This window comes from Thalassophryne amazonica, chromosome 15 (assembly GCF_902500255.1).
Source record: "Thalassophryne amazonica chromosome 15, fThaAma1.1, whole genome shotgun sequence".
NCBI classification, from domain to species: Eukaryota; Metazoa; Chordata; class Actinopteri; order Batrachoidiformes; family Batrachoididae; genus Thalassophryne; species Thalassophryne amazonica.
The window spans coordinates 68,570,535-68,589,202 of NC_047117.1; the positions used below are offsets into that span (position 1 = coordinate 68,570,535).

General features: G+C 42.0%; 1 protein-coding gene across 22 annotated transcripts in view; it reads right to left on the bottom strand.

Moving 5' to 3' along the window:
• The window catches only part of LOC117527150 (receptor-type tyrosine-protein phosphatase delta-like), a 527,875-nt gene that overhangs the window by 117,467 nt on the left and 391,740 nt on the right, over positions 1–18,668 (bottom strand). The window lies entirely within an intron of this gene.

Below are 18,668 nucleotides of genomic sequence, written 5' to 3' on the forward strand. Positions count from 1 at the left end.
ATCGAGTGAGACAAAGGAACACCTCCTTTTCGGAGTGTTAGAGGACAAGTTGGGACATGTCTATCTCGGCTTTCAGTGCTTACCAGCCCAGTGAGTATAAGAGAAATTGTGGAGAGCTGGGCATGTCCCAACTTGTCCTCTGTGATAGTGAGCACTTCTCCTTTGCTTTATTTCGGGCAGTCTAAGGCACACCTGTGCACTAATCATGGTGTCTAATCAGCATCTTGATATGGCACACCTGTGAGGTGGGATGGATTATCTCAGCAAAGGAGAAGTGCTCACTATCACAGATTTAGACTGGTTTGTGACCAGTATTTGAGGGAAATGGTGATATTGTGTATGTGGAAAACGTTTTAGATCTTTGAGTTCATCTCATACAAAATGGGAGCAAAATCAAAAGTGTTGCGTTTATATTTTTGTTGAGTATACATACACATACACGCATACACATATGCACACACATATATACATATGCATATACATATGCATATGTATAAACATGATTGGGATTGAAAAGGAGATAGGAGCATCTTCTTTACAATATGTGAAATGGAGTTTAGATGTGGTAAGGTAACATTAGTGCAGGGATTTATAAACGAGTTGTTACTGCACATGATTTGTGGACATATTGCACGTGATGTGTGGACATATTATTGCATGTGGTTATTTCACTGTGTTATTGTGCAGCCTGACAGCTGCAGGGAGGAATGACCTGCGGTATCGTTCCTTATTGCACTTAGGGTGCCTCAGTCTGTCACTGAAGGAGCTGCTCAGCTCCACTACAGTCCGGTGCAGAGGGTGAGAGGAGTTGTCCATGATGGATTTGAACTTGGCTAACACGCTCCTCTCAGCCACCTCCTCCAGAGAGTCCAGGCCAGAGCTGGACTTCCTGACCACCTTGTTCAGTCTCTTTCTCTCCCATTCTCTGCTGCCCGCGGCCCAGCAGACAACAGCATACAGGAGAGCTGAGGCTACAACAGAGTCATAGAAGGTCTTAAGCAGAGACTGCTCACTCCAAAGGATCTCAGTCTCCTCAGGAGGTGGAGGCGACTCTGGCCTTTTTTGTACAAGCACATTTGAAGTGTTTGGGTTTAAAGAGGAAAACCTACAATGCAACATTCTTATATAACTTTTATGGAGCTTTATGGACGTGGTATGATTTATATTGTGTGTAATGTCATGCAGTTTATTGCAAATCTCCAAAAAGGAAATGTTACTGTTGTGCAGTAGTTTTTCCATTTGCAAATTTAAAAACTGTCCTCAAAATCTACAGTAGTTTATTTGCAATCAATTGGATTTATTTTTTCGATGTTACTGGGAATGATGGTTCAAGGGGAACACAGCCAATAAAACATGATCTTCTATTGTTGAAGTAAATTACCCAATTCAGTCACCAGCAGGGACATTACTGCACTGCTTCAGATGCGTGACCTTTGGCAGATGAAGAGAATTAAGGGTAATCAAACAATAGAGATCTTTTTTCACGTGCTGCCCTCCCAACGCTCAAGAGCTGCATGCCAAAAGAACAGATGATCTTTTTTTTTTGCTAGTTTGGGAGGTTCTGCAATTTATATTCCAGTGTAGCTAATATACAAAAAAAATAAAAAATTCAGAAAAAAGGTGCGATTTATGCTTCAGAAAATACGGTATTTGAATTTACCACTGTGGCTTGGTGACAGGGTTGAATCACAACAAAATAAAGGAGCTCGATGTTTTCAGCAAATGCCTAGGATCAGAGCGGAGGTTTAACACATGGGAAGTGATATCTCATCCTCTCTGGAAAGACGTTATGTTATGCTATGCTATGGTAGGCTAACAAGGTAAAAACTGTGGCCTTACGCTAACTCACTTTCTGGCACCACCACATCTTCATGCCCCACTGTCCCTAGTAGCAAGGTACAACAATAAAAAAGACCACGCAACTCTCCCCAAATGTCAGCTATCTTTGAAGAGGAAGACTGGAGCTATCACATCAGTTTATTTTCAATCCAAGGGTTGAAATAGGGATAGACCGATAATCGGCTGGTCTGATAATCTGCATTGGCCAATAATCCCTCTGGATGCTCTGTAGGGATAGACCGATAATCAGCTGGGCCGATACTCATCTGGGTCGATAATCCCTCTGGGTGCTCTGTAGGGATAGACTGATAATCGGCATTGGCCAATAATCCCTCTGGGTGCTCTTTAACAACAGACTGATAATCGGCATTGGCCAATAATCCCTCTGATGGCTTGGCAGGGATAGACCGATAATTGGCCAATGCCATTAATTGGTATGGCCAATACTCAGCCAATAATTGACTGGGCTGATTATCGGTCTACCCCTAGTTGAAACATTGCCAAACATCTGACAGACTTAACAAGACGACTTTCCAACAAACTTCCAGATATCTACTTCGATGGCTCAGAATCTGCAAAAATGAGTTAGTTTTACCGACCAGCTTCCTTCAGGTGGATGTGGCCATCATTGTGATACTCTCTGTTTAGTGAGGCAGTTGACGAAGCAGAACTGAAGAACCTGTGTTGCTGCTCAAGGTGGATATGACGGCTTTGATGATGTGTATTTTAATGCAATCTTATTAACGTGGGCTGTCTGTGTCACTGTAGTGACTCCACAATATCGAAACAGTTAGAACATTGATAGTGACGTGTTTGTGCAAACTGCTACTCTGACATTTGCTCAATGAGCCATGGACTTGGCATGCCACATGTGTACTTGGCAACTTCACAGTCGTGGGGCACTTAGACAAATTTCACCACCAGCTCGAAAGTGATTGTCTGCTGACTGTTTTCGTGCTAACAGCGTGAATGGCCACACATTTTCTAAGTGCTAAAGGAGCGGTGTTAGATGTTCGTGTGTGTCACCTGGAATTTGGCCGACACCTGCCGTGAGAGGGATCAAATGGGCTCTCACAGGGCACACTCTGTCTTTCAGCCGCTGGTGTGCGCAAATAGTTGTAGCAACAGATGTACGAGGCGTTGGAGGCAGCTCCAATTGTACATGTATTGCATACAATTCCCGCTTCATGCGCAATTCGGCTACATTCGTACTATGTGTGAGGGGGCCCTAAAGAAAGCTTCTGAAGAATCCAACAGTGAGGTCAAATTGAATCTGCATCATTTTCTTCCAGCTGGAAACTATTTTGCTTTAGATAGCAGCTATTCTAAAAAGGATCAATTGAAATGCTTTCTATTCAGCTGGGAGTCACTTGCAATTGAGCTATGTACTTGCAGGAGTGGCCTTTTCATGAATCAAACAGACAAGACTAATAAAGACACGTCCACTGGGACTCGCGCCTTTTCAGAACAGCAAATCAAATGTGTATTCATCGACATTGGAGGCAATTAAAAGTAATGTTAGGAGTCATTTCAGGGTGATAAAGGAAACCAGAGGTGGCAGGCCTGTTTCATTCAGCTGAAATGGGAGATTTATGAGAAGGGAGGGGCCAAGGCTGTGAGGATGCAGGGTGTCACCAACGGTTAAACAGTTTGTGCTTTCTCTCTTTAAATCAATATACACAGATCAAATCAGTTTCTGAAGATACATTCTGACTTTTGGGTGATGCAATATTCAGGAGTTATTCATAATGAAGCGACTAAAGACTCACTTGGTGTAAAAAAAAAACATTCATGCTCATGTTCGCATTGTATTTCATAGCATTTTTCTGGGCGACGTGTTTAAATTTCCTCCCTTTTCCTCCCTTCACCCAGAATCTCATGTGACTTTATCTTTGTCAACCACACAGAGCCTCAATACTGGGAAATCCAAGCACTGAACCTTACAGAGGAGACGCTAATTCTGGTGCTACCCATCGAACCGTGGCCGAAGGGTCGTGAGACACCGGCTTTTGGAGCGCGTGTGTGGCCTTTTAACAGCTCCGGTTTCAATCAATCACAGTGCCGACAAATGGAAACACGAACATAATAAACCCGGGGAACAAGATGAGAAGTTGTTTGCATGTAGGAGTATGTCTGTGTGGGCAGGCGGTGTGGGAAAAAAAAAGGCAAAATAGAGAGAATAAAATGAAATGGAGAGAACGACGCAAAGAAAGAGTGACAGAGTGAAGGAAAACCACACAGAATGGGAGAAAGAACACAAGGGACTGGTACCGCAAAACAATTCTGGTTCTCGACACTTTCATTATGCAGTAGATTACTTCAAAGCCGGCCCCTGGTACGCAGGAATAACACATTCTATTTCATCTACACAGAGTGGGACACTGAACACTGACACACTTATAGAATTGCTGCCTCTGACTGTGTGCATCTTGCTTTGTTCTACAGCCACACACGTGTGGTCAAACAGAGACTTGCAGACATGATGTTCGCAGGAAAAATACCAACACGAGATAAGACAAAAGGCAATACAAAATACATAAGACAATAAAAAAGGGATGCAAATTATTGGTTGAAATAAAAGGATTAATAAATGGAACTGTATTGAATGCTTGGTCTCCAAAGTAAAGGTCAAAAAAGGTTGATGTCTATTGGATTATTTGACGTGTGACATATGTTACCCCGTAACATGATAACTAAGCATGACAGATGATGCAAACTATTCCTTTTTAACCCTCTGGGGTCCGAGGGCATTTTTTTTGACAGTTCACTCGCCTGGCATAAATGTTTTATTATTGCTGTTCTCCTTCCATCCCACAATCAAGTTTTATGTCTCTTTGATTCAGGACAACCTGTGCTTTCATAATATATATATGCTTTTGTTGTGTTTTATAAGTGTAATAAAGGTTTACAATCAGAAATAAGAAAGGAAAAAGTAAAGCAGAAAAATAATTTTCCACACACATTTATTCAAAACACACAGACTATAACACACAAACTAAACACTAAACTAAACAATAAACACACAAACTATAATAAACAACTGTTTTGACACTTTATGAAGGTAATTTGGGCTCTTGTGTGAAAGACTGTACAACAAAAATGTTCAAACAATAAACACAAATGCACATTTTGAACAATATATCCAAAATGGTCTATGCGTTTTGCTTGGCTCATCTCAAAGCAATTTCTGTCTGCTATTACACAAAGGGTACATCACAAACGTCTACTTCTACTGTGTTTTGGAGTGTTCTGTGCTGCTCCTAAAGCAGCTTTCATTCACACTTTGGCCCACTTTGGCTCCTTACAGTCTGAGGAGCGGCCCTCCCCCTTGCTCCATTGAAATGGCAAACAGTGCTTTACGCCGAGAAAGCAACAGAGTTATTCAGTAACATTCACATGCAAACTAGTGGTTCATTTTATCACAAAATGAACCATTTTTATGGAAATTTTAATTAAGCTGCACCACTATCTGGTGTAAAACGTGTGCTACATCAACATGTAGATCCACCTCAGATCTGCTGTGGTGAGCCAGAAACAAGGGAGAAACTGAAGGGATTCATGAAAATAACTGAAACGATGGACTGAGAAAAACACTGATCGTGTTCATCGCACTGGTGACTGATGATCCATCAGCTGGGTACTACTGTTGGAACCTCTTGTGGGACAGTTGAAAATACAGAACTTGGAATGTCAAAGGTTTCTCCTTGGTAGACTGTGTGCCTCTTTACTCCACATCAAAAACACAGCAGCCTTGTGACATCAAAGACAAATTTGATGCTTTTAAAAGCCGGTCAAGTTAATTGCATCAAATGTTTCCTATCTGGGGATGAATGCAGGGTTTATCACTTTAGCCTGAAGACAAAGAAGTAACTCAGGCAGTGGGAATAAAAACAACATCTCTTGAGGCCAAGGCTGTTTCAAACCATGAACACAGATACTATGCCAGCTTGCTGAAGCAGCTACATGAGGCTTTCAAAACCAAATGCCCCGGACAGCTGGATCTTGTTTCATTGGGACAATGGCCCAACTGACAAGTCGGTGGTTGCCATGACTGGTGTGCTTCCATCGAGTTGACCACCCACCATACTCTCCTCTCTTGGCACATTTCATTTCCATCTGTTTTCAAACATTAACTAAAAAAAAAAACCAAAAAAAAAAAACCCAACAACATTCAGCTGGTAAGAAATATCAGAGCAGTGATTACATCACATGAGCACTTTTTTGTCCATCAGGATGAAAGCTGCGACACCAAGAGGATCCGAGTGCTGCAGCACCGCTGGAATATGTGTGTGGACTTCAAAGGGGAACATTGTAAAAAATAACCCACACGTGCTCTCATCCTACAAGGACAACATATTTAGCCTATGAGCCTTCCAGCCCACCCTCATAAGTCAAAATGATTAACCTGTTATACAAGTAAAGGGTAGTCGAACAAATACAGTCGACTTTGAAGGTTAGATGTCCTTATATTTGCCTCGCATTGGGTCAGTAAGTGGAATGCGAAATAGTCTGAGGGATAATACACATGGTCAATACCAGCCGTGCTTAATCCATCAAGCAGGTACTCACATCTTCTGTGTGACAAACCTGCTTTCAGTGTGAGTGCGTGCACACGCAAGAGAGAAAGGCTGCTGCTGAACAGTTAAGAACCCCTGAGGTCAGAACAGATGTGTAACCCAACACCCCCCTATTGATGGAACCATCCACACATACCGGTGTTTCATTTGGATGAATTCTCACTTCAGTGTTTCCACAGTGAGCGTTCCAGATAATTTCACAGCTCGTAGAGAAGCCCGGTCTCACAATCATGGGAACCGCTGTGTGACTTTCCTCTTTATATAAGACCCACATGAAATCCACACACTGTGCTCACCAGATTTGCCATTTGTAAATCTCTTAAGACGGCGTGTCTGGTCTTAAAATCATGGGAAATAATGTTGGCTGCCATTTAAGAGCTGTATATTATACTCGCCCCAAAACACCGCTGTTTCTGTCATTCAAAGCTGAATCATGAGAAATACAGGGGCAGACGTAATAAAATTCACACGATCAAATTCTATTGGAATCCAGCATCTGCTACTTGGGCCAATACAGCGGATATAAAGATTGTACTGTGCACCTATATAGTAAGCCAACAAAGGCCACCTCATGTCTAAAAACAACTACAGTGTTTAACTTAAAGGTATAGTGCTGCTGTGGTTTTAAAGATTGAAGTCATAAAAATAATTTTCTTTGGCACCATATAATTTCATTCCTGAGGCTTTAGACAAGGGATTCACAATATGATATTTCCAATATGATCACAATTCATGCTGTCTGGAAACAATTTAGAATTTCAACCCCTGAGGGGGAGAAATTCAAGGGATCAGATGGTACCTGTGACCTTTAATTGGAGTAAGTGGTTGAAGATGAGTGAGTGAGTGAAATGCTGTGACTAACATTTGCTAGATTTGAAAGTGATTTACAAGAAATCTTATGGATATAAGATGGGTCACAGGTAATCTCAAAACCTTACATATGTGCACATGCGCTTCCTCCTGTAATTAGTCTGCATGATGGCGATGAAGGGAAAGACAATATTTATACTATGGAATTTTCCCCCAGATAAACATGTACTTCTCATTAAAATGAGCAGTAATTTTGCAACATTACAAAAATAAAGCTACATTATAACACTTGGATTTCAGTAGAAACTAAATTTTCTCAGTTTTGTGAAATTTGAAAGGCTCTAGAGTCTACAGCTTTAAAGTACCCCATAAATATTGAGCTGAAGATTCCTAGAAGTCAACACATTCAGGTCGCGAAGAAACAAGATGTCACTTTAAATAACAAGGAGCTGCTGCATAACGTATCCACTTTGCAAAGGGTAAGGGGGCATCTTTTCATCTCTCTCGCTCTATCTCTCAGATCACTTGGACACCTTTCATATCTCACCCTTTGTACTTATATTTGCCCCCTGATCATATTCCATTTTATCAAATCAGTGTTTGTTGAGTCAATACAATGTTGCCTTTATTTACACAGTTATTTATTATTTAGTTATTTAGGATATATATATAATGCAAATTGACATTATTATTGTAAAAGATTCTGTAAAAGATCGTGAAAATTGATGTTATCATTGTAAATGACTTATTATTGTTATTAGAGAATATTTGGCTGTATTTAAGGGTCCACCCATAGAACCATCTTCTACCAATCGTCATCATCCAACTTTCTTGTGTTAACATACTTTTTAAAGTTTGTTTTATCTTGGTGGATCAATATGGGATTTATTTTCACCAACAGCAGAATGCTGAAGTGACCAAGGATGGCTGTGGTGAATGCTAATCATGAATAAATGGAGCCCTGTGACACTAATAAAATACCTGCAGAAAGGACTTTCAGCTTTTAAAAAAAGTTATTTTTTCTTCTTGTTGGTGGTGGAACAAAGTGCTGGCATCTCCGGCTCAGGCTAAGAAAAGCAGACAAACACCGAGAGACTTTCAAAAATTAAAGTATTTCCAGACATCGTCTAAAACAAGGGTGTCTTATGTGGACACAGTCTTCGCCAAGCTGGGATGATGAATCCAGCTGAAAGTATGCAACAAGCCAGATTAAGAGATATTATTTACTCTGTGTGGCGCTTTGTAAAGTTCCAGCTTCTGCTAGAACATTCAAACATTGATTAGCTCCTTACACTGGTTATGTGCATGCTCCATGTCTTCTTCTCTGCTTTTTGTGGAAGTGTAACAGCACCACATACAGGCCTGACATATGTACTACAGTGTTTTCAGGTGGTTTGAGCGTTTTCGTGTGGAAGAAAATATTTCTTGAAACGGTGCTGTGTTTACTGAACACTTTTTGAAAATGACAAAGATAAAGATTGCATGGGGAAATTCGGTTTAAAGGTTTAAATTTAGCTTTAAATCTGCTTTCTCCTGCATAAAACAGGTCACCCTAACTGTGTAAGAAACACACCCAAAATATAATGTTGGTACAACACGTTCCTTTTTAACCCTCTGGGGCCGACACTGTCGTATACGACGGCTGAGACCAAGCTTTACTAAAATATAAATAACTTTTATGAAGATTAAAAGCTGAAAAGTTAACTCCGCGGACTTTTGAGCCACTGTCCACCATTTTTGTACTCCTCATAGAAGCTGTGTGATGAAGTGAGCAATGCGAGTTTCCAATCAGAATTGGTTCACCATCGCATGGTTTTCCAAAATCCAATCGTAGGGCAGATTCACCTCACGTGACACACCAAAGATTGTTTTTAGGAGTGGTGTTACTAGTTTATTATAGTTTGCTGTGTGTTTTGAATAAATGTCCGCTTTACTTTTGCCTTTCTTATTTCTGATTGCAAACCTTTATTACACTTATAAAACACAACTATAGCATATATATTTTGAAAGTACAGGTTGTCCTGAAAAACAGGAGACATAAAACTTGATTGTGGGATGCAGGGAGAGCTGTTAACAGCAATAATAAAACATTTATGCCAGGCGAGTGAACTGTCCAAAAACTGCCCTCAGACCCCAGAGGGTTAAATAAACAAACATTTTGAGGAAATCAATTGCCCCAAAATGTTTTGGTTGGATTATCTTATCAGGTTTTACAGTATAAAACTGATCTGAAGTTCATTATTATTCTAGAGTTTGACAATCTCAGTTATTAAATGGAAGCAAAGGTTTCAATTACTGGTTCTAATCTTCAGTAATTAAGCCGGCTGACCTTAACACCGGATCCCACCGGTGTCAGTCAGTCAGTCAGTGATCCAGACGGAGCCAGAGAAGACATGATGGACGATACTAGTGTATGTGCGTCTCCACCTACATAAATTTGTGTGTGTGTGTATGCGTGTGTGTGTGTGTGTGTGTGCGCTCTGTAACTGACATTTGGACTGGCAGTCTATCAGGAGCTATTAGCAGCTCCCAGGTGGCCTCTTATTCATCCACAACACAATGACTCCTCAGAGGAGGAGAAAGAAGCTAATCACTACATAAAGACTGACTGCCTCAGATGGAGGCAAGAGTGCGAGCGCGTGGCGGCATGAAGATGCACGTGTGCGATTACATTCTCGCTAAAGTTAAAGACTGAGGAAGAATGGAATAGGAAAAAGAAACATCAAAAATAGCGACGCAAGAGTGCACGCACATAAAAAAGAAAATGAAAAAAAAAAAGACGTCTGGGAGACAGGAAAAATTTTTCGATGGATGGAGCGGAAGAGCACAGAAGATGCACGGAGTGGTCTGGTGTGAATAATTTAGAGGCTGCTGTGTACTGGACCTAAGAGCATGTGGAGACAGAGAGAGACAGAGAGACAGAGAGAGACAGAGAGACAGAGAGAGACAGAGAGAGAGAGAGAGAGAGAGAGAGAGAGAGAGAGAGAGAGAGAGAGAGAGAGATGGCGGAACGAGCGTAAAAAGGCAGAGTTAAGGAAAGAATGGCAAAAGAGGGAACGAACTGGGAAGACAGAAAGTGAAGAGAGAGAGATCTGAAGAGTCGGTGCATTATCCCTGAGAGATGCAAGACGGATGTGATGGAGAACAATGGGCCGCGCGTCCATTTCTCATGAGTGTGTACTGTAAAGGCCGGCGATGTGTTTATCCACAGCCAAACAGCTTCAATCACTAAGACACTCTGAGACACTCAAAGCTTGAAAGTACCGGTGCATAATGTTCTCCTAATGGACTTCACAAACACCACCATCACGACGTGCAATAATGGAATCTCGCTAACACGAACAAACCCGTCTACCTCTAGGCTAACAATTGGATTTATAGCTACAGTGCATCTAATGAAATACTCTGCAAGCATTTCAGTTTTTCATAGGGGGCAACACCCCAGAAGAATACTACATGCAAACCTCATTCTGGATTGATTAGCCGAGGCGAAAATATGGCCATTGGGTATTGCGAAGGCCTTGCGTCCATCTGTCCGTCTGTCCGTGCTCAGCATAGGCCCAGTCCTATCATTGCTAGGGTCTTCAAATTCACAGGGAACATTCTTGGGACACAGACCTTGGACAAGTTCAAAGATGTCTCACCTTGACCTATTTTAAGAGGTCAAAAGGTCACATTCTATCTCTTATTGTTAAGCTCATAAGTCCAGTCCTATTACTGCCAGGGTCTTCAAATTCACAGGAAGCATTCTTGGGCATATGGCTGAGTTTTTTTTTTAGTTTTTTTTTTTGCATTGCGTTATATTTTTAAATTTGTTTTACTTCAGCTAGTTTTAATATGAGACCAGCTCATGTGTGGAGGCATGCCCTGATTGAGTGTATTTTCCACACTCACCATACAATGGACTCAACTGGAATTCTGAATAGGAACCACTCATGCAGACAACCGATTTATCCCTATTGCTTAAAAGTAACCATCTATCTGCCCAAGAAGGGTGAAATGTGGGAGTCCGCTTGGGGATCACCTGCCATTTTTGGTTCTCAACACCTAGGCACCTGCGTGCTGAATCATGCACAGAGATGGCAAAAATGTTGTAGCTGATGCACCCTCGCAATCCAAAGGACACTCCTCATCTGAGTCTCCCTAAGTAACTGTTCATTTGATACAAAGACATTCCATTGATCTCCAAGGATCCTCCAAAGACACCTAGTACCAAACATATCCAGTTGATACCTTAGCTCACTGGTAAAGAGGGAGGTGATGGTCTAAAGCAGGGATGTGCAACGAGGGCCAAGACAGTGCAAGTTTTCCTTGCAACCAATCACTGCAGCAGGTGGGTTTACTGATGAGCTTCTCACCTGAACTTAAACATTTGGGGCCTCATCTACAAAGCGTGTGTAAAAACGCGGCAAATGTCTGTCTCCACGCTAACGTTCAGATGTATCAAAAGCGAAATGACGATGGAAATGTGAGGTGCGTCATGCAAAAATCCTGGGTGGTTGTACGCATGTTTCTACAGCTATTGTGCCATCTTGAACACATGGAGCTAATGCTGGGAACAGTTAATAGTGTGAAAACAAGTCATCAGAGTGGTGTGCACATCAGAGACACACTGATGAACATTTAACATACCCACGTGTTTGCAATTATATGGATGGATATGAAAGCACGCACAAAGTGATGTGTAAAATGGCACCAACAGTGGCTGTGTTAGCATTGTTAAAGCACCTTACAAATGATGCAATCTGACATGAGTGTGTATTCAGGGAACGCTAGGATTTACTTGCAAATGACGATAATTGGTTCATAAACCGATTTCGATTACCAAGGCCACTGTTACAGGAGTTGTGCACAAAACTGCGGCTGGCCCACAGCGCAATATGGCGAGGAGTCAGGTGTTGTCTACGTCCACACAGGTGCTGCCCACACTGGGCATCCTGGGCATTCCAGCGGTCAGGCGTGTGCTAGTCAACCTTCCGCCAAGCCATGCCAGCTGTGTGGAACGTAATTATCCGAATCTCATCCAGGTACATTCCAACATTACAGTGCATTTTGCAGTGAGAGCCGTTTTCCCGAATGTAATCAGAGCTGTTAACTGCACACACATTGCTATAAAGGCGCCATTACATGATGAGTTTGTTTTTGTTAATAGGAGTCATTTTTATTCCATCAATGTTCAAATCATGTGTGGTGCGCAAATGTGCATCAGGCTGGAGGCTGCACAGTGCACGATGGGGGGGGGGGGGGGGGGGGGGGGGGGCTGTTTTGTGGTTAAATAATTTATTCATGTAATTGGTAATTGTTCCTAACAAAAACTAGCACGGATACATTTGGGCATGTGCACATTCATATTAATTATGATTAATATGTTTTCTTTTTCTTGATGGTGGAACTAGGGAGCCTCTTAACAAGCCCCCGACTGTGTTCAGTATTTGTCAATAAAAGCGTGTGTAATGCTAATGTCACACACTGTCAGCTGTGCCGTGCACTTACGTAATATCGTTTTACTTCAGCGTGTGCGCGCAGCTCAGTTCAGCATTTACACACACAAACATACTTATTTAATTACTTATTTGATTTACTTATTTAATTTCCATTGTCCATTACAGCGAGCTGAGAGAACGGCGCTCGAACCACAGCTTTTGTTTTTTGCACGTTGTCTCTGAAAGTTCTTTCATTTTTACACACAGCAACACAGAGACGATTGCGGGTGTCATCAAACACAAACCACTCCACACTTACGGTGCCGTCAGCAAGACACAGCCAGATTATTTGAAAAACAAATTTGCATATTCAGATAGAAGCGTGGCCAGGAAGGAGTTTGGTGCATGTGCACGTGTGCTAAATTCCACATTCAATGGCACGCACGCTTTGATACATCTGAATATATTTGTGCTTACGCCTCATTCAGTGTTTTGGCATACACCAATTTTTAGTAGAAAGTCAACGCAAGTCTTTGTACATGAGACCCCAGATCATCAAAGAAATCACCTGATGAGATGATGACTAGGAAGGAAAACCTACACTACCATGGGCCTACATGGCACACAATTGCCTACCCTTGGTGTACAGGTTAAAGGTCTAAGCAGTGGGATCCTCATTTTGTCATTTTGTCACACAAGAAAATTGCAATGGTCCCTAAAGCGAAGTCCTTAATCCCTAAGAAGAACAAGAAGAAGAGGAAGAAGAGCCTTTATTGTCACTGTACATACATACAATGAAATTTGTCTTAGGCATTTAACCAATCCTGATTACAGTTTGACACAATCCAACCACTAAGAGCAGTGGACAGCCACAGTCCAGCACCCAGAGACCAACTCCAGATGTAGAGACGCTGCCTTGATCAGGGACAGAGCGGAGCAGACCCTAAATAAGCTGACCCTGGTGTGCAGTTCAGCACCTTGCCTTGCAGCATACTGACTTTGTTGGTGTGTGTGTGTGAAAGGGTGAATGTGAGGCATCACTGTAAAGCACTTTGAGCATTTGCATTGCATGAAAAAAAAGGTTGAGAAATGCACTGCATTTATCAAATTATAATCTATTCCCAAGAGGCACTTGAATTGCCAAATGTCCGCTAGAATTTTGAAAACTGTAATGCTTACAGGAAGTATCAGCACAGCACCCTCCTAACATAAACACATATGTTATCATGAATGCGTCAACATGCAAATTCTCCATCCCAAGTATTCTTGAATAATGGCTGTAAGAAGGGGAGAATCACTTAATCCTCATTAGTAAGCATGAACCAAACAACCTTGAAGTGTAATAGTTGATCTACTCCCAATGGGGCATCCATGGTGAAAATATCAATATTATGTAATGAGTGCATTCTTACAAGCAAACAAAACATTTCATCCTAATTAATATGTAAATATATGCACCAAACAATGCAAAAATGTAATTAGATCTTCTCCATGGGGCGTATCTATGGAGTAGGTATCAAGGGTCTATCATATATTGTTTACCCTCATTTTTATATAAATACTTGAACATCAAGCAAAACCAACCACATATGATCACATCCCCTAAGAGATAAAAGCTCAATGTACAATTGAATCAATCTTTGTGTTAATTTTTTGCTTTCTTTTCAAAAGTTCAACTGAGGAGTGGATGAAAGCAGTTTCTCCGTTCAACTTTTTACAATATATGTCAGGCTTTGCAATGCAAAATGGTTGCAAATTGCAATGTAATTAGCTCATCTACTCTACTACCCAGGGTGCACCTATGGTGTAAGTATCAAGTATCTACAGTTAATACTTAATAAGTTATTGTGTTCACATAGAGTGAGGATTACTTCATCCTCATTAATATGCAAATATATACACAAAAACAACCCTAAAATCTAATCGGCTTAATAATATCCATGTATGGTGCAAATATGAATTGTCCATGACGTATTATTTAGTTATTGTTTTCACAAGAATGTGTCCACACAGGCAGACATGTTACATAGGGTTTGGCAGGGAAAAAAAACCCCCCAAAAACCTAATTTGCAGAGGTTGCATGCAACACTGTGCCTGTTGTTATCTAAATATATTAGAAAAGCAGAGATAGATGGTTGTTTTGAAAGCTTTAGGGGAAACTCTTTAAAACAAACCCTGCACAGAGGATGGAGGGTAGAACTCGTTTTCTTACTTTCTTTCCTTCGTTTTAAAACAATTTTTGCTGGAACACATTTCTTTGTTAGTTGATAGGAAAGTCGCACAAGCCTTGAGGTAATACATGCACGCACACACACACACACACACACACACACACACTGAGCATGAAGGTCAGATGGGCGACACGGAGCGGTTACAACCCTAAGTGTGCTGCAGCGCCTGTCAGTTTCCCTACAAAATGTATTTTTTATGCATGCATACTTTTCTGCAGCTGTGTGATGGATTTGTTGGCATTGTTGACTGGATGTGTGTGTCCATCACCAGAGGGTCACAGTAACAGCTGTGCACATACTGTGTTATTTCCACATCTCCCAAATTGCACAATTGATCACATATTTCTTGCACATATGCGCCTTTTATATGTTTTTTTTTTTACTATTTATGTAGATTAAAAGCTGTAAAAAAGTCCCATAACTCCATCATTAAAAAAAACAAAAAAAAACAAACACTAAACAACCCCCCCCCCCCACACACACACACACAAAACTTGAAAATGCATTGTCAGAAGTTGTGTGGATGTACCACAGATTAAAATTATACATATATCAGGATCCTGCACTTGTCACCAGGGTAACACAAAATGGGGTGTGTCATTGATGGAGTTGAAAAATGGGGGCTCCTGATTGGATGAAAAGCGGGGCGATACAAAGCCTGGTATTTTCAATGTCTTTTTTTTTTGTATCACCTGATTTTATTGCCACAGTTTCCATGGCAGTAAAATTGATGGGACAAGTGTATGATTTATCAGCCCTATTTCTTCTTGTATCTTATGAGGGCTGGTTTACGAGTACAGGGCAGAGTTTTGGTGTAATATGTGATAAAGTGAAGATTCATCCCTTCCTGTATATGGCTGATGCTGAGACCCTGATTCATGCATTTATCTCTTCTATACTGGACTACTGCAATGTTCTATTTTCTGGTTTACTGCAGTCATTAGAGTTCTCCAATTGGTTCAAAATGCTGCTTCTAGAAGCAGAAAGTTTGACCACATTACACCCATTTTGGCATCTCTTCACTGGCTTCCTGTCCCTGTGAGATCAGATTTTAAGGTTCTGCTACTAGCCTATAAAACTGTTCATGGACTAGTACCTCCCTACTTAGCTGACCTAATTAAACCCTACGTACCGGCCCAGGTTCTGCGTTCTCAGGGTGCAGGTCTACCTTGTGCCCCTAGGGTGAATAAGAAGTCTGTGGGTCTTAGAGCTTTCTCTTATCGTGCAACTTTGTTGTGGAATGATCTCCCTGCGTCAATAAAACAGTCAGATCCTGTAGAGACTTTCAAGTCCAGACTTAAGATGCACTTATTCTCCCTTTCGCATGGCTGGCATACTAGCATCGTATGGCACTATGCTTCCTACCCTTTTAAATTCATTTTATTAGTAAACCCGTAAGCCCACGAACCACCTCCCCATGCCCTTTCCATTAGAGCAGGGGTGGGCAATCATGTGCCATGAAGGGCCGAGACACTGCAGGTTTTCCTTAATACCAATCACCTCAGCAGGTGATTTCACTGACGATCAGATGTCTATGTTCAGGGGAAAAACTCATCAGCAAGCCACCTGTTAAGGTGATTGGTTGCAAGGAAAACGTGCAGTGTCTTGGCCCTTGCTGCCCACCCCTGCATTAGAGAAACCCAGAGGTGAACTGTCCCCTCCCTTTTCTCACACTCTGTGTACCTCTCAGCAAGCAAGGGCACCTGTGCAGCTGCAGGGGGTGCCAAATTGCCAATTTCACACACAGTGACAAGAAAACTCCTTAAGCTGGGCTTACACTGTGCGGGTTTTGGCCCCCTTTCAGCCGATTTTTCACTCGTGCGAGGATTTTTTGGATTGCACCGAGTTTCAGCTTAATTGCGCGTCCTGCATCATGTAGTATACATGGAGTAACAAGCTGCGTTTAACCTCTCACAACCACCTTCCGATCGGCAATCGTATGGTCGGATGAAAATCAAACCTGTTTGATATTCTGGTCGGCCGTTGTGAGGATATCCCGCTGCTGGGATACCCTCAAGCATCCAACCTCTCGCACTGTGCATGTGCAAACACCGATGCGAAATTGGAGAGAGCATAAACACTGATTATCTTTTTGGGAGAGCAGCTTCTGTTTCTTTTTCCCCCTTTCTTCAACTTAAAGTCTTGTATTTTTTTTTTTGTTAAAACTTTGATGTCTCCTATCGAGAGTTTTTGTAAAAATAAGAAATGTAAATAAAGTTTGGAAAAAAAAGGAAAAAAAAAGCTCCTGTTTACGTTTGGTTTTTGAACATACAATGTGAGCAGTCAGATCGCATCAGAGCATCGGGCCGTATAGTGTGAGAACATAAATCGTGCGCTCTGAACTTTTACACCATGCGGTTTTGTCATACAGTTTGAGCTGGAGCTGAGTACAACAATTGAAAATATTGTACAGTGTCTGCCCAGCTTTAGTGGTGGAGATGATTTTTTTTAAACGCTCATGCCCACAGTGCCACCCCCCCATAAATGGAGCCCCGGATGGCTGCCTGCTTCGCCTGTACCAAAAAACACTACTGAGGGAGCAGTGGTCGGCACAGTGAACAAAAAAGTTAGCTTCAATAACAGCTAATCAGCTAACTAAAAAGTTATCTTTTATGAAGCTAAACTGATAAATCAACCAAAAAATTACTGGAAGCTACAGCTAACTGATAACTTTCAGTATTGTCCCGAAACACTTGCAACTACTAACAAGCTGATTTTGAGTTTTAACACCATGATCGCTTCTGGTAGCGTCAAAGGTGTTGTGTGGCTGGGGTGCCTGGCTGGCTTTTGTTTCTGTCTTCTGTTTTCTGTCTTCTGTTTTTCCTTCTAGGTGGCATGCATTCAGGACTGAGTGGCTGTGTGGCTGAGTTATTAGGACCTCACCCTGATCACCTGAGGCTGGTCATGTGCAGCTCCTCAGGACTCACAGCTGTGGTGCATCTATATCAGGGGTGGGCAATCATGTGCCATAAAGGGCAGAGACATTGCAGGTTTTCCTTGCTACCACTCACCTTCGCAGGTGATTTCATTCATGTTCAGGTGTCTCAGCAGGTGATTTCATTGATGACCAGGTGTTTATGTGCAGGGGAGAAGCTCATCAGCAACCCACCAGGTGAGGTGATTGGTTACAAGGAAAACCTGCACTGTCTCGGCCCTCGTTGCCCACCCCTGATCTATATGGATTGGGGCATGGTTGCATTTAAGGCTGGAGTACACAGTGTGTATTTGCCAGAGACTCGACCTTGTGACCAGACGGGTGAGATCGACGTTTAGAGAACCATCTCATCATCATGGACGCAGAGACTGTACCAGGTTTGATGCCATGGTCTGTGAAAGAGGAGGGGGTGAGGTCTCACGCTCGTCAGCACACTTCCTGAGGTACTTTAGGTTTTGTGACTAACATGAGTACAGTCAGTAAATGTGGTGTCCCTCACACCTTATTATATTGAGCTGTTATGTTAGTCGTTTAATCAGCTTCCACTGCAGTGGAGAATTGAACTGGGTGTTCCATGCCTGCAGGGTGGGAAGCTGATTGGTGATTAAGCCAAGAAGTGTTTGCTGTTTATGTACACCTTTGAGTGGTCTCTCTGTGTGTGGAGTGGTGGACTCACATGATGGTTTCTCCTTTCACAGACTCGGTTGGTCGCAGCCACCTGGGGGGTGTCGGCGGGGTCCTTGGGTTCGAACTGTTCTGGCTCCGGACCGTTTGTGCTGCTGGGAGCGCACCGTTATTCCACCTCGCCAGACCGTGCACTTATTTGTTATTAATTAAGCACTCACTGTTATGT